Below are 13960 nucleotides of genomic sequence, written 5' to 3' on the forward strand. Positions count from 1 at the left end.
CTTCCTGCATCTGCCTCCCTGCAGCTGTGATTCTTCCTGCATCTGCCTCCCTGCAGCTGTGATTCTTCCTGCATCTGCCTCCCTGCAGCTGTGATTCTTCCTGCATCTGCCTCCCTGCAGCTGTGATTCTTCCTGCATCTGCCTCCCTGCAGCTGTGATTCTTCCTGCATCTGCCTCCCTGCAGCTGTGATTCTTCCTGCATCTGCCTCCCTGCAGCTGTGATTCTTCCTGCATCTGCCTCCCTGCAGCTGTGACCACTGCCCACAGGATCTTCCTGCATCTGCCTCCCTGCAGCTGTGATTCTTCCTGCATCTGCCTCCCTGCAGCTGTGATTCTTCCTGCATCTGCCTCCCTGCAGCTGTGATCACTGTTCAGAATAAGACACCCACACACTCTGCATTACATCAAAGGGAATGATTAAAACAAAGCAGTGAGAAAAAGGAAAATGGTTGGCTCAATTTGAGACAGTGGTTTGTAAAGTTCAGAGTGAAAAATTCCCACCTTCCCTATAGGCTGGTACTTTAGAAACAGTCTTCACGTCTTTCTAGAATAGGCCCCTTCCCAAATTCCCCATCCTAGTAGGTCAATGCACAAACCCTTACCCAGTGACTATCCTGGGGTTCGAACCTACTCCCCCTCCTGATCCTGGGCAGTAAGGGGCAAATCACCTGCAACTCCCCAGCTCTCAGAGTTCCCAGGCAAGCTGGTGCCAACTGTCATCTGGAGAAGAAAGGGGCCCAGTGCCTCCTCATCTGTGATTCTGATGAACACAAAACATCTACCTCATTCTGAAAACAGACCATAATGATCTACTTCTTACGCCACAAATGTATGTCACCATGCCTGGGGTTTTATGTCATCCTGGAAATCAAACTCAGGTCCTCATGTTTTCTTGGCAAGCACTTTACCAACTCTCAGGTGGCTCCTGACCCTCTAAGTTTGGTGTGCTGCTTTGTTGCAGAAATGTAAAAAAAATCTCTCCTTCCAGGGAAATCTGACCTCGAGGTCTTAATCAACCTGGGCAGTTATCCCTATCTGGCCCTCATGTTTGTAAAAATATATTCAGAGGAGGACTTCTGGGGTCTTAGTGACAAGATATTGATGGCAAAGCAATTGCCTCTCTTCTGCTTTAACCAAACGGGAAAAATAGGAGAGGCTAGAAACCCTGGGAGGTGGCAAATGGGTATGCAGCTGTGGTGATAGATGCTTTATGATTTAATACTTCATATATTCAGATTGCCTGAAGTATCAGAAAGCAAAGCCAGCCTCACTAGTTAGCTGTAGATCACTGATGGTGGTGATGGTACACACCTTTAATCTCAGGACTCAGGAGACAGGCAGATAGATCTCTGAGTTCAAGGCCACCCTGACCTACACAACACTAGGGAGGTGGAGACAGGAGTGATATGATTGGGGGAAGAAAACGACACCAGGAGGAGGAGACTGGAATTCAGAGCCTTTTGCCTCTGAGGATTTGTGGGGACAGGGTTGCCATTTCAGCTGGGTAGAGGTAAGATCTACTGGCTGGCTGCTTTGCTTCTCTGATCTTCAGCTTCAACCCCAATATCTGTCTCCGGGTCTTTTATTTTTCCCTGTTACATGCAGCCTTGCAGCTGGGTGCTTCTCTTTCAGATCACCTCAGACACCAGAGAGGAAGAGCCATGACAGGAAGTAATTAAAACTTGGCACTGGGGATGTTAGCAGAGCTTTAAGATTCCAAACCAGAACCACCATGGCCCAAAGTATTTGCAAACATTTTGAAAGAAAGCTTAAAATTCATTACAGATGGCAGACAAGGCTAAACTTGATGGTCCTTAAGACATAGATGCGGTATGTATCTCTTTGGGATAAAGGTGGGTTGATTTTACTGTCTCTAAGAAAATGAGCAAACATTTCAGTTACAGTGATTTAAATCATAAATATGCAAATCCAGTCTTGCTAATTAATTATCAAGGACTGTGAGAACGTTGCAGTTGAGAATGTTACAACTGTCACATGACTGCCTCATGACAGCACCAAGATTGAAATGAAATTTTAGGGATAAAGTTCAGAAAACATTAATGTCTTGTATTCATTTTTCACAAACAGTTTATGATTAATACAGTAATTAATTAATTAATTACTGTGTGTCTGTTGGTAGGTGGGTTTGCACATGCTATAGTGTTTGTGTGCAAGCCAGAGGGCAGCTTGCATGAATCTGTCATTTCAATCCTTCTACCATGAAGGTTCCAGAGTTCAAACTCATGTCATTATGCTTGGCTGCAAAATGCCTTCACCCTTTGAGCCACTCTGATGGCCCAATTCCTGGGTTTCCATAGCAGCACATAATTGGCTAGCTACTTCTGCCACTATGATGTTGGTTGACTGTCAGAAAGGTATTGGTAAGCTTTATCCCAAATTAAGTTGGATCAATGAAGGATCGTTTGAGTAGGTTTTAGGGTTGTCACATTGAACAAAGGAAGATATAAGATGCCAAGAAAATGTGGGTGTCTGGCTATCAGTAAATGCCATTTTAGTATAAATAGGTGTCCTATGCAATATCTGGGACCCAATTATAATAACACTAGGTGTTATACAACAAAACCGAAGTGGATATCAAGGGGAAAAAGTGAGAAATGTGTGGTGGTTTGAATGAGAAGTGTCCCTCACAGGCTCACGTATTTGAACACACAGTCTCTAGTTGATATGCTGTTTGGGAAAGTTACAGAGCCTTTGGGAGGTGGAGCCTTGCTGGAGGAACTACATCATTGGAGAAAGGATTTGAAGCTTACAGCCTTGCTCTACTTGCAGTTCGGGTTCTCTGTGTTGTGCTTGTGGTTGGAGGTGTGACCTTCCAGCCACATGATACCATGCAACAGTGGCCACAGCCACCAGTCAATGAGCAGGTGAGGCTGTCCTCCAATGCAGCAGCAGCAGCAGCATTAATGACAGGGAATGGATTACACTCACCTGTAGACTGAAGCCTGCTAACCCCTGAGCCAAAGGTACACTCAAGGGAATTAGACATGTTAGCACACCTTAGGAGGATTCCCACTGCACTGCCCCAGCCAGTTCTGAGACCAGCTGGGGTGTTCAATAATCAGCTTGCTCTCTGGCACCGCCTAGAGAGGCCAAGTTTGCTGTGTGACTTGTACATTTGAGATACATGGACTTTGGGTTTATAGAAGAGATGCTTTTCTATGAGACTTTAAATAATAACAACAAACATGGACTCAACACATCTCCCAGCCTTTGAAAACACTGCCTGGACACGGTTTTCCTGCAGAATTTGGTTACCTATGCTATTTTTTATATAATGTTTATCACATATTGACCTTATTGTTTTGAAAGACTGCTCATTCTTTAGATTAGATTTTCAAATATTTTGGTTCTGTTATTTGGAGATTAAGGATGGAGAGGAGAAGAAAGGAGTAGCCAGAGAGAGAGAGAGAGAGAGAGAGAGAGAGAGACAGAGGGAGGGAGGGAGGGAGGGAGGGAGGGAGGGGGAGGGAGGGGGAGGGAGGGAGGGAGGGAAGGAGGGAGGGAAGGAGGGAGGGAGAGAGGAGCAGAGTGGAGTCATCCAGGCTCAGCTGGTCATCCACACACAAAGGATCTTTGTTAGTTTATCTTGTTGATGGAACCAAATAGGTAATGAAAGCAACTTGAGGAAGGAAAGGTCCATTTGACCGTTGGTTTAAAGAGGGGTGCAGTGTACTATGGCAGGGAAGTAATGCAGACAGGAGCACAAGGAGGATGCCATCTTCAGTCAGGAAGCGGAGGGCAGGCAGGAAGCAGGGCTAGGCTATAAAACCCCAAGGCTCACCCTCAATGACGCACTTCCTCCCCTGAGGCTCTGCCCCTATAGAATCACAACCTCCCCAAACAGTGCCATGATATGGGGACCACAAACATAAAAACCCAGGGGAGACATTTTACATTCAAACTATAGGGTCTTCAATTTAACAGCCTCTAAAGCAGGGCTCTTCATATCCCTCCTTATAAATTAATCCTGTAGTTACACCTAAATTTTTGCTAATTTTCCTGGGGTAGAAATGGACCAACCTGTATCACTGGTTAGAAATCAGAGCTTAGAGAAAGACAGCAAAAGTGGTGGGCAATTCGACTGTAACTTAGAAGGAAAAGCATGACCTGTCTCCATGAAGTAACACATGTAAATGAATACAAACAAGAAGATGACGGATACCACTGTTTGAGTCTTTGTCCCCCCACCTTAGGGGATTGCCTAGTTTAATTTTTGTTGGCTGATAAAATCACTCTGATCAAAAAGCAACAGAGAAAGGGTTTGCCTGGCTCACAGTTCCAGCTCACAGCCCATCACTGTGGGTAAGTCGAGACACGTACTTAAAACAGGACATCCGTAATCAAGAGCAGAGAGAGGATAAATACGTGAAGCCTTGACTGACGGCTCAGTGCTTACTACTCAGCTAATTTTCTCTACTCTTACACAATTCAGGAGCGCCTGTCTAGGGAATGGTGCCACCCGTGGTGGGCTGGATCTATTAACAACACAGACAATCATGACGGACCTGGTTAATTAATAATCAACACAATCTTCTGCACACATCCCCAGTATGATTTGGGGAAATTTCTCAGCTGAGACTCGCTTTCCAGACACTGCTAGATTATATCAAGTTGACAGTTTAAGCTAGGCAGCAGAGCAGGTAAAATACATGTTTCCTCCACAGGGTTTTATGAGTAAGTAAAGCTGTATGAAGAATGTATGCAACAGTTGTCTGTTGTGAGCCTAGGTCTCAAGAGTTCCTGAACATTTCTGATTGTTTTGTTGCCCCTGCTGTCTGTCTGAGGCATATTAAGGGTTTCATTGCTGCTCTTAGAAAGTTGGTTAGAAACATCTGGTATAAAGCTAAGTCAACCCAGACTGGATCCGCCCACCCTTAGCCAATCCCACAGAAGTGGGCAGACCCATGGGGACAAATAACTGTTGCTCATTAGCCATTGCTACCTAATGCAATTCCATGGCCTTGATAATCTCTTGTACATGCTCGTGCTTATATAACATTATTTCCCTGTTGGTGCCATCAGTGTGTATGAACAGAAGGATGGCCAGGGGGCTGGGATGAAGTCAACAGTAAGGCAAGAAGAGATAATGTGATAGAGACATTGTTAGACACCAACTGCCTTTCTAAGTATTTTACATTAACCATTGGAGCAATCTGATAAACTAACTTGAGTGGAGGCAAACTTGGAGAAGTTCGAATCCTTCAATCCTATGTGCTATCAGCAGTTTAACAAGGAGTAGACTTCCTTCCTAGCCATGCCCTCTTCTTGCCCAGGGTCCATGCTCTACGGTGACCCAGGTGCTTCCTTCTCTTGGTAGACCATGTTTCTCCCACCTTACATGTGTAGGGTGGTCAGAGGGGCTGTTACACTCAGTGTCCCTGGCCTGGTCCAGTAGGAGTCCAGGCAACCTGAGGCTCTGATACTCTAGGGCTTTCGTGAACTGTGTGGGACTGATTGTATGTGTTTGTCTCGTCCTTGTCTATTTTGCTTAACACAGTACCAGTTATCCCATTCTGCACAAGAGAAAATCGAGCTTCACAAAATTCAGAAGGGCAAAGAGGATAAGAAGAAAGGTATTTACAAACAAGGCTGTGTGCTAGTAAATAAATAAAAACATTACATGCTACAGCCACTAACCAATGAAATCTTAGAAGGAAAATTTAACAGATGGGATGGTTGACATTTTCCCATAGGGAAAAGAAAATAAAGACACTTTAGAGAAAAGACTCATAAACCAGATATCACTATCTTCTTGCAGCAGATTGAATTTTCCAGGGATGGATCACCAATATACTTTAGCGTACATGCCTTGCTTAAAATTACTTTTTATTTTTACATTTACTTATTTATTCTCCCCCACAACATGCTTCCTTATAATGTGACTTTATATTTTTCTCACCTTGTGTTGGAAACTTATCCATCTCAAACTTTAAGTTTGTGGTAACCTTAATCAATAGAGGAAAATTTGTGATTTCTAAGGTCAACACATGTGTGGTACCCCATGTGCTGGTTAGATTTGGATTTTTCTTTGTCAATTTGATACATGCTAGAGCCATCTAGGAAGAATGAACCACAACTGAGAAAATCCCTCCATTGCACTGGTCATTGAGCAAGTCTGGGGGGCATTTTCTTGGTTAATGACAGATGTGGGAGGGCCCAGGTCATTGTGGGCAGTGCCACCCTGGCTAGTATGTTCTGGGTTGTACAAGAAATCAGGGTGAGAAAGCCAGTGAGCAGTATTCTTCTGTGGGCTATGCCTCAGTTCCTGCCTCCAGGTTCCTTCCTGGAGTTGTTGACCTGACTTCCCATGGTGAACATTTCTCAGTCACTGGTAAGGTTTGCTCTTGGATCTTGCTGCCATTCTATGAGGAGTGTCAGCAGCCCTCTTAGAGGAAAATAAATTAGTAAATAAATAACAGATAAATAAATAAAATAATAAAGAAATAAAATCTGTTCCTCTAGCCCACAGCCTAACTGAAAATATACCCAACAGGCATACTCGGGTAATGGAAAAAAATGTACTTGGCTTTCCAGAATTCTGTTGCTTCTCAGTGTGTTCATTTGGTTACTTGATTGCTTTATTTTGGGGAAAAAATACATTTCCTATACCAATGCCTTACCTTGAGTGTATTTTTCTGAGTTTTCAAAAATCTAACTGTGTAGACTTCTTACATATTTGCTGCTGTGGAATAAATAGAAAAAGTCCCCTCTAAAAAGCTTGGACCCAGTTGGTGGGTTTTTATTTGGGAGCTTCTGGAATAGTCTCTGTGAAGGGTTTCATCACAGTGAAGCAAAAATAATTACCAGGAGCTACGGAGACAGCTTGGCGGGTGAAATACTGGGCCCACAAGCATGAGGGGCTGAGTTCACATCCCTGTCACCCACGTGACAGGCAGATGTAGCTGCAGATACTTGCAACCCCAGCACGGAGGGGCAGAACAGGTGAACCCCGCAAGTCCTCAAGGCCTCCATCCTACCAATGCTGCCATCTTCCCGTCCAGTAAGGGAGCCAACTTCATGAGCATAAGGCCAGAAATGGTAGAGGAAGGCCATTAACATCCTCTTCTGGCCTCTGCATGCATGTGTGCAGGCTTGAATACCCTGGAACTCACACACGTGCACCACACACACAACACACACTTCACGCCACACCTACAAATACAACATGCCCTCTAAGCATACAAAAACAACATGAGAAAATAAAAGTAACTAGCAGAGTCCGGAAATTAGTAGGTTAACGGAGAAGTCATAGGATAAAATAAAAACATGTTAAAATACATTTAACAGGACCAACAGTCTTTAAGAAGAGCAAAGAGGAAAGGCAAACAAGGAAGAAAATGATTTATATAAGTGCTATTTAAGGGAATATGAAACCACCAAAATTACTTAAATTAAGACCAGAAGCCAAAGAAATATATTATGCATCCATGAATATCTAGTAATGGGTAGGAAGGCCTAAGATGAGGAGAGGTAACTAAATAAACATTAACACTGTGAGAACAATATAGTATCTTGTCTTGTTCAGCTGAAAATAGGCCTAAAATCTTCGAAAACACTCCAGTAAGTTAAACAAAATAAAATTACCTACCAAGAAATCTGGGTAAGTTTGTCTGGTACAGTGTGAATATTTAACAAAAATAGTAATAAATATTGAGAAGTTAAAGTGGGGGTAAATCTCATGATAGTAGCAAAAAACCAACACATTTGGTGAAAAATTGAGTAAGAATGGGATGGGAGACGCACACAGATAAAATGGTTAATAAATGACAGTGACACTGAGTCACTGGGATGGTTTCAAACCTTTTAATGACAAATGTAACACTGAGATGTCAACCTTCACAATTAATATTTGAGTCTAGCATGATTATATTAATAGTACCAGCAAATATTATACGGAAGAAAAAAGTCCAAAGAATAAAAAAGCTAAACAACTGATGCAAAATTTAGGTCAATTAAGAAAAGACCCGGTGGCAATAAAATCAAATCACAAAACAATGAGTAATTGTACTACGATACGAGACACACGGCAGAGAGTGAGAGTGGGTAATGAAGGGAGGGAGGGGGCTTTGATGTCGGGAAAGATGACAGCAAAGTATACTTGACAAAGTGCTCAGTGAGTGATTTTCAGTTTGTGGGACATGCAACAACTATGCATGTCTGACTTCACATTTCAGGGATTAAATAGGAAAGCAGATCTTCCATTTTCTTCAAATAAAACGGCTGTTCCTTATGCTCATGGGAAACATAACAGAAGCTAAACTACCCATCCACTCCTACCCTGTATTGGTTTTCCAACTTCACCAGAAGAAATTAACAAAAATTTATGACTGAAAACCCAAATTCACCTCCTCACCATACTGAAGACCAAACTGGGATTCACCATAATGGTTTAACATTGTGGTTTAAATCATGATTCTGCTGCATTTTTCTTCAAACGTGATTGCTTTTTTATTTCTGAATAGTGTTCCAATTTATGAGCACCTGGCATCTATATCTTTCACACCCAGACCAACACAGAATATCAGGACCTCACTTCTAGAACTTTTGTGTAGTCATCTTTATATAGCCATGTGCTTTCATTGCTCTTTCAAAAATAACAAGAAAGAAATTGCTGGGTTATAGCATAAGTGTATTCTAACATGGACAGAAACAGAGCTTCTCACATATTGTCCTGACTGGCTTCTTTCTCCTCAATTAGACATTGTCTACGATCTTTCTACAGTGTAAGGTGGTGTAGTTACTATTATTCTGAATTCAGGCCCTTTAGATGGAAAGTAGGAACATTCATGTACAACTAACGTACAAAATAGTTCATTTAACATCCTCCTAACAGACCATAGATGAATATATCCAAGGAGGCAGGAGCCATTTCCTATTTCTTCTTACTCAATTCTGGGTAAGTGCATGTTTCTATAGTAAAGTAAATTGAACTAATATTTAGGCATTGGAAGCATTGTATGAAAGTTAAAAATATAATTTTTAGGGCTGGAAAGAGGATGCAGAAGAGTGGTAGCTGCACTTCCAAGAGGACCCAAGTTCTGTTCCCAGCAACCTCATGGGGCAGCTTAGGAGTGCCTGCAGCTATAGATCCAGGGGGTCTAGTGCCCTCTTCTGGTCTTTGCAGGCATCAATGTCTAGGTTTACATATACACCGCTCAAAGTAGAATAAAACATTCAGAAATATATATATTTATACACACATACATAATTTCTTCTGTTATTTTTGAATGTATATAATTTTATCACTTAAACTATAAGTTAGCAAAATCTATAAAACCAAGTAAAAACTGGCAATGTTATCTATTCCCTATTTCTCCTTTGGCTAGTTGTAAGAACTCTTTTCAGCTTCCAAGCAGAATAGAATGTGGTAAAAGGGAAAAGGGAAAATGCCCACCAAATGTATATGTTTGTCTTCTTGACATGTATTAAAATTGACACAAAATCACCCTCCTCCTGAGCTGTCATTCCTGAAATCCTTGTCTGGGAAGCAGGGACCTCTCAGTCCCTTCGAATATGGCTGTTTCCTTCCACCTGTGAAGTTAGGGCTGCCTAGGACTGTGGATAGACTCTTAATTCAAAAGATGACTTCTAAATTGTGTTCCTTCAGGTCACCTCAGGCTGTGACAGTGTGGCCAGAGGGAGAATACTGCCTCTGTGGGAGTCAAAACTGGTGTCAGGAGCCTGGAAATGAGCCACAGGAAGAGAAGACATCGTGGTTTAGTGGAGGATGCTTCCTGTCTTTCTACTTAATTTTACAAAGCAGATTACAAATGGCTGATTATAAACAAAATCTTGATACATGGTTCTAAGCTCCAAATGAATTCGTTCCAGGTTAATGCAGCAGAAACAGTCATACAGATGTTGAGCATCTTAGGCAAGAATTCTGGGTATGACTTGACTCTGCTGCCTCCAGATGTTTGATACTCTACCAGAAAAATGTAACATCATCAGAGAGGTGGAATTTCAACAGTTACCATTCAAGTCACATGCTCCAACGTCCCCCAGAGGAAAACGGTGGCCACAGCAGCAGTCCACAGAGTTCAGCTGTCTCTCAGAATGAGCCTCGAACAAGCACGTTAGTAATGGAAACGCTGTTGGTTTTCCATAGGGAAACCAGTATAGCACTTCATCAGTTTTAAAAGCAGAAGACCAGCTTTGAGTGGTCCAGATATTGGTAGCTAGGCAACAACCACTCCAGCTGGATCACTTTGCATGTTATTCTAGGACTGCCCTCAAAATAGCATCCTTCAGTCTTATCTGGTCTGCCCCAGAATACACTGGCTTCTCTTTCACTGTGAAGACAGGTATTATGGGAATGCATGTATGCCAAAGGCATTGACAAAACAGTAACCACTGTGATGACATGGAGATGACTATCACATGAGTCCTTGTCAGTGAGGGTAGCCCTCACAGAATGGTCAGAGGAAAGGAAGGAGGCTTGCTTGGCTCCTTCTAGTCTTCCCACTCTTGAGAATATGGCTTTCATCCCCTCTGAGGAGTCATGCTGTCATCTTACAGATCAAGACAGGACCCTCTCAAGACACCAACCCTGCTAGAGCTTTGATCCCAGACTTCCCAGTCTCTAGAACTATAAGAAAGAAATTTCTGATTGTTGTAAATTATCCAGCCTCAGGCATTTTGCTATAGCAGCAAAGAGAGAGCAGGACATTAATTATTCTATTTTTTTCCATGAGCTTTCTCTCTTCTTCTAGGAAGCTGTACTTGCCTTGGGTGCCAGAAATCCCCAAAAGGTCGACTCAACACAGCCTCCCCTGGTGCAGTCAGTCAGTCAGTCAGTCAGTTTGTCAGTCAGATGAATCAGTCATTCAGTCAGATGGCACCAGTGTCTGTCAGTCAGACGGCAGCTTTGAGGAGCCTTCCTCAAAATCATTTGCTGTGTCTAAAAACCTGAAGACTCAACTTCACGAGAAGCACCGTGTCCTAGTTAGGATGACTACCGCTGTGATGTGACACCGTGACCAAAGGGAGCACTGTTTACTGGTTTGCTCAGGCTGCCTTCTTCTAGAACCCAGGACCACTGGCCAGGGATGACTCCACCCTGACCCTCCCCCATCAATCACCAATTAGGAAAACGCCTTACAGTCAGGTCTTATGGAGGCATTATCTTGGTTGAGCTTCCCTCCTTTCCAATGACTCCAGCTGTGTCACACTGACATAAAAACAGCCTGCACAACTGACTCCTTCTCAGCCAGAACCTTGCCTCTCATTGTTTGCCACAATCATTGGTTAATGGCAACACCAAGGCTCCTGAGAAGGGGTCAGCTAGCTGCTCTGGCTGGTTGAGTACTATTCAAGAAGGTAGATCGAGGTCACAGTCATAACCTGAACAAAGCAAAACAAACCGCAATGGTGTAAATCACTGAATGTCCAGTACCTGGGGCTCTCCATATTCTAGGCTCCTCCCTGGGGTCTGGGTCACGTCTCTGGTCTGCCCTCTGCAGCTCACACAGCTCGTCTCATGACACTGGGCTGCCTCCACTCCACTGCTTCTGCTGTTCTTGGTGGTCATCCCATGGTGCTGGCATCTCTTACTGCAACCGGTTGCACTTTCAGCAAAGCCTCTACTGGGCTCTCCTTAGCCATCCAGCCCCGCCTTATGTGCCAAGCCTTGCTGCGTTCCTTGACCCTTTCACGCCTCCAAAACTGGTACCACCTGGGTCACTACTGAGTTGGGCTGACTCTGAGCACACACTTCCCAGACTTCACCCGAGTGAAGCTCCTGTCTCAATCACAGCTGAGTCTCCGGGCCCAGCTGACCAACATCTACTGTCCCAGCAAAACCACGGGTTCTGGTCTCTCGTTAGTCACAGCTGATTCTTCAGCCCAGTTTACCAGAACTACAGATTCTCAACTCAAAACAGCTAACAGCCCAGAGAGAATCTTTGCATGACTCTCAACCTTCCATCTGGAATTGCACAAGCCAAGCCTCCTTCCTCTGCACTGCTCAACATTCTTATTTGCCAAGCTCTCACAGAACAGCTCGCCAAGGTCGCAACACTCAATGGCTTTTCTAACTCAAAGTTCTGGAGTCCTTCCACAATACTCCAAAAAAAAATAACTTGGTCAGGCTTGTCATAGTAGTACCCCACAATCCTGGTACCGACTTCTCTTCTAATTGGGGTGACTATTGCTGTGATGACGTACCATGACAGAAATCAACTTGGCGAGAAAAAAGTTTATTTCATCTTACATTTCCAGGTGACAGTCCATCACTGAGAGAAGTCAGGGCAGGAACTCAAAGAGGACAGGAACCCAGAGGCAGGAGCTGATGCAGAGACCATGGAGGGGGTGCTACTTAGTGGCTTGCTCCTCATGGCTTGTTCAGCCTGCTTTCTTATATAACCCAAGACTACCAGCCCACAATGGGCTGGGCCCTCCCTCATCAATCACTGATTAAGAAAATGCTGGATCTTGAGGAGCCATTGTCTCAGTTGAAGTTCTCAAGCTTGGGTCAAGCGGACATTACACCAGCCAGCACGCACTGCTTCGCCTACTGGGAGGAAGGAGAGTGGTGGGAGGAACTGAGAGAGAAAACAGTCACCTTTTGGCTTCAGCCTCCTCTCAAACACAGGCAACAGACCAACACACACATGCATGGCAAAACAAAAGCAAAGCGACAGAGGCCAGTTTCCACTCACAGGGAACAATGTAATCACAGGGACACTCTTAGACACTGTCCTTCTGTCTGTTGAGTGACAGTGGCACAAGCATCATTACTGAAGGCTTCCTACAGTAGGAAGGAGGATTGTGTGCCTGGGGAGGGGAGAATAGAAAACACAGTTTCTAGCCAAAGCCACAAAAAACAAAAACAAAAACAAAAACCCAAACAGGAGCCTTGGAGTATTTGTGAAGCCTTCAGCTTCTCGAGTCAATATTTCTAGCAGTTAAAATCTGGAATGACCAGATTATCAGCATCTCCTGGGGATTAGGTAGGCCCCTGGAAATCCAATTAATAAACAACCCTCTGGGTGCATTTTGTCTTTATTAAACCATGAATCCATATATTAGGAATCGAGCCCAAAATAGAGCAGGCTCATAGACTTGATGTATTATGAAAAGCTGTACTGCTTTTGAAGGAAGGGAGTTAGAAATACATGTCTGGGAGTTTTGATTCCACTGTTTTTGATTTGACATTGAACGTCTGATTGATGTGTTGACTTTTTAAGCATCCCTCCACCACTCATTTCTTTTCCATTATTCTGCAGGAGAGACAAAGTCCACCCCAGAATATGTCACACAGCCCAGAAAGGAGAAATTACCCTGCACTCTGAGCAAATTTTACTTCTGCTTCCAGTAAGTCCCCGGAGCTCAGCCATTTTTAGCAATTTCACAGCTCCCCATCCACTCCTCCCCTCGTCTTCCGTGCTGGCTTCTTCACCAGTTTCCTTTCTGCTCTCTCGCAGAAAGTGAGCAGCAGGTTCCTCCTCTTGCCTTCGGGCTTGCTCCTAGCTCCACATCCTTGGCATGAGCACTAGTTATTTCTTGAAACCAGAATGTGGTTAAGTCTTCTACCTGTCTCACGTGAGTCGCTAAATACCAGCCTGGCTTGGTGGAATATGAAATGACTCCTAACTTTCTTTGGCACAGCAACTAGTGCCTCCTTCCTATGCTCCTCAATACCATTCTATGGTATCCATGGCCTCAGACCCTGTCTCTGTCCTTCCTCCATCCCTCCCCCTCCCTGTCTCTCTCCCTCCCTTCCTTCTTTTCTTTCTTCCTCCCTCCTTTCCAACATACACACACACACACACACACACAGAGACAGAGACAGAGAGAGAGACAGAGAGAGAGACAGAGAGAGAAGATAGAATCCTTTTGTCTGTTGAATAACAGTGGCGCAATCATCATTACTGAAGGCTTCCTTCAGTACAAGAGTTGTGAAGAAATCATTTCTTCACGTGAGAAAGCCCTATTCACT

The 13960-nt window shown here is 43.8% G+C and overlaps 1 long non-coding RNA gene across 1 annotated transcript in view; it reads right to left on the reverse strand.

Annotated features, from left to right (window-relative positions):
• LOC121137622 overlaps nt 1–11934 on the reverse strand; it is a 170811-nt gene extending 158877 nt beyond the window's left edge. The window contains exon 1 of the long non-coding RNA XR_005874911.1: nt 11417–11934. This is a non-coding gene — a long non-coding RNA (uncharacterized LOC121137622). The remainder of the gene's footprint in view (nt 1–11416) is intronic.
• Between the last annotated feature and the right edge of the window lie 2026 nt (nt 11935–13960).

Source organism: Mesocricetus auratus, unplaced genomic scaffold (genome assembly GCF_017639785.1).
Source record: "Mesocricetus auratus isolate SY011 unplaced genomic scaffold, BCM_Maur_2.0 Super-Scaffold_100691, whole genome shotgun sequence".
Classification (NCBI taxonomy): domain Eukaryota; kingdom Metazoa; phylum Chordata; class Mammalia; order Rodentia; family Cricetidae; genus Mesocricetus; species Mesocricetus auratus.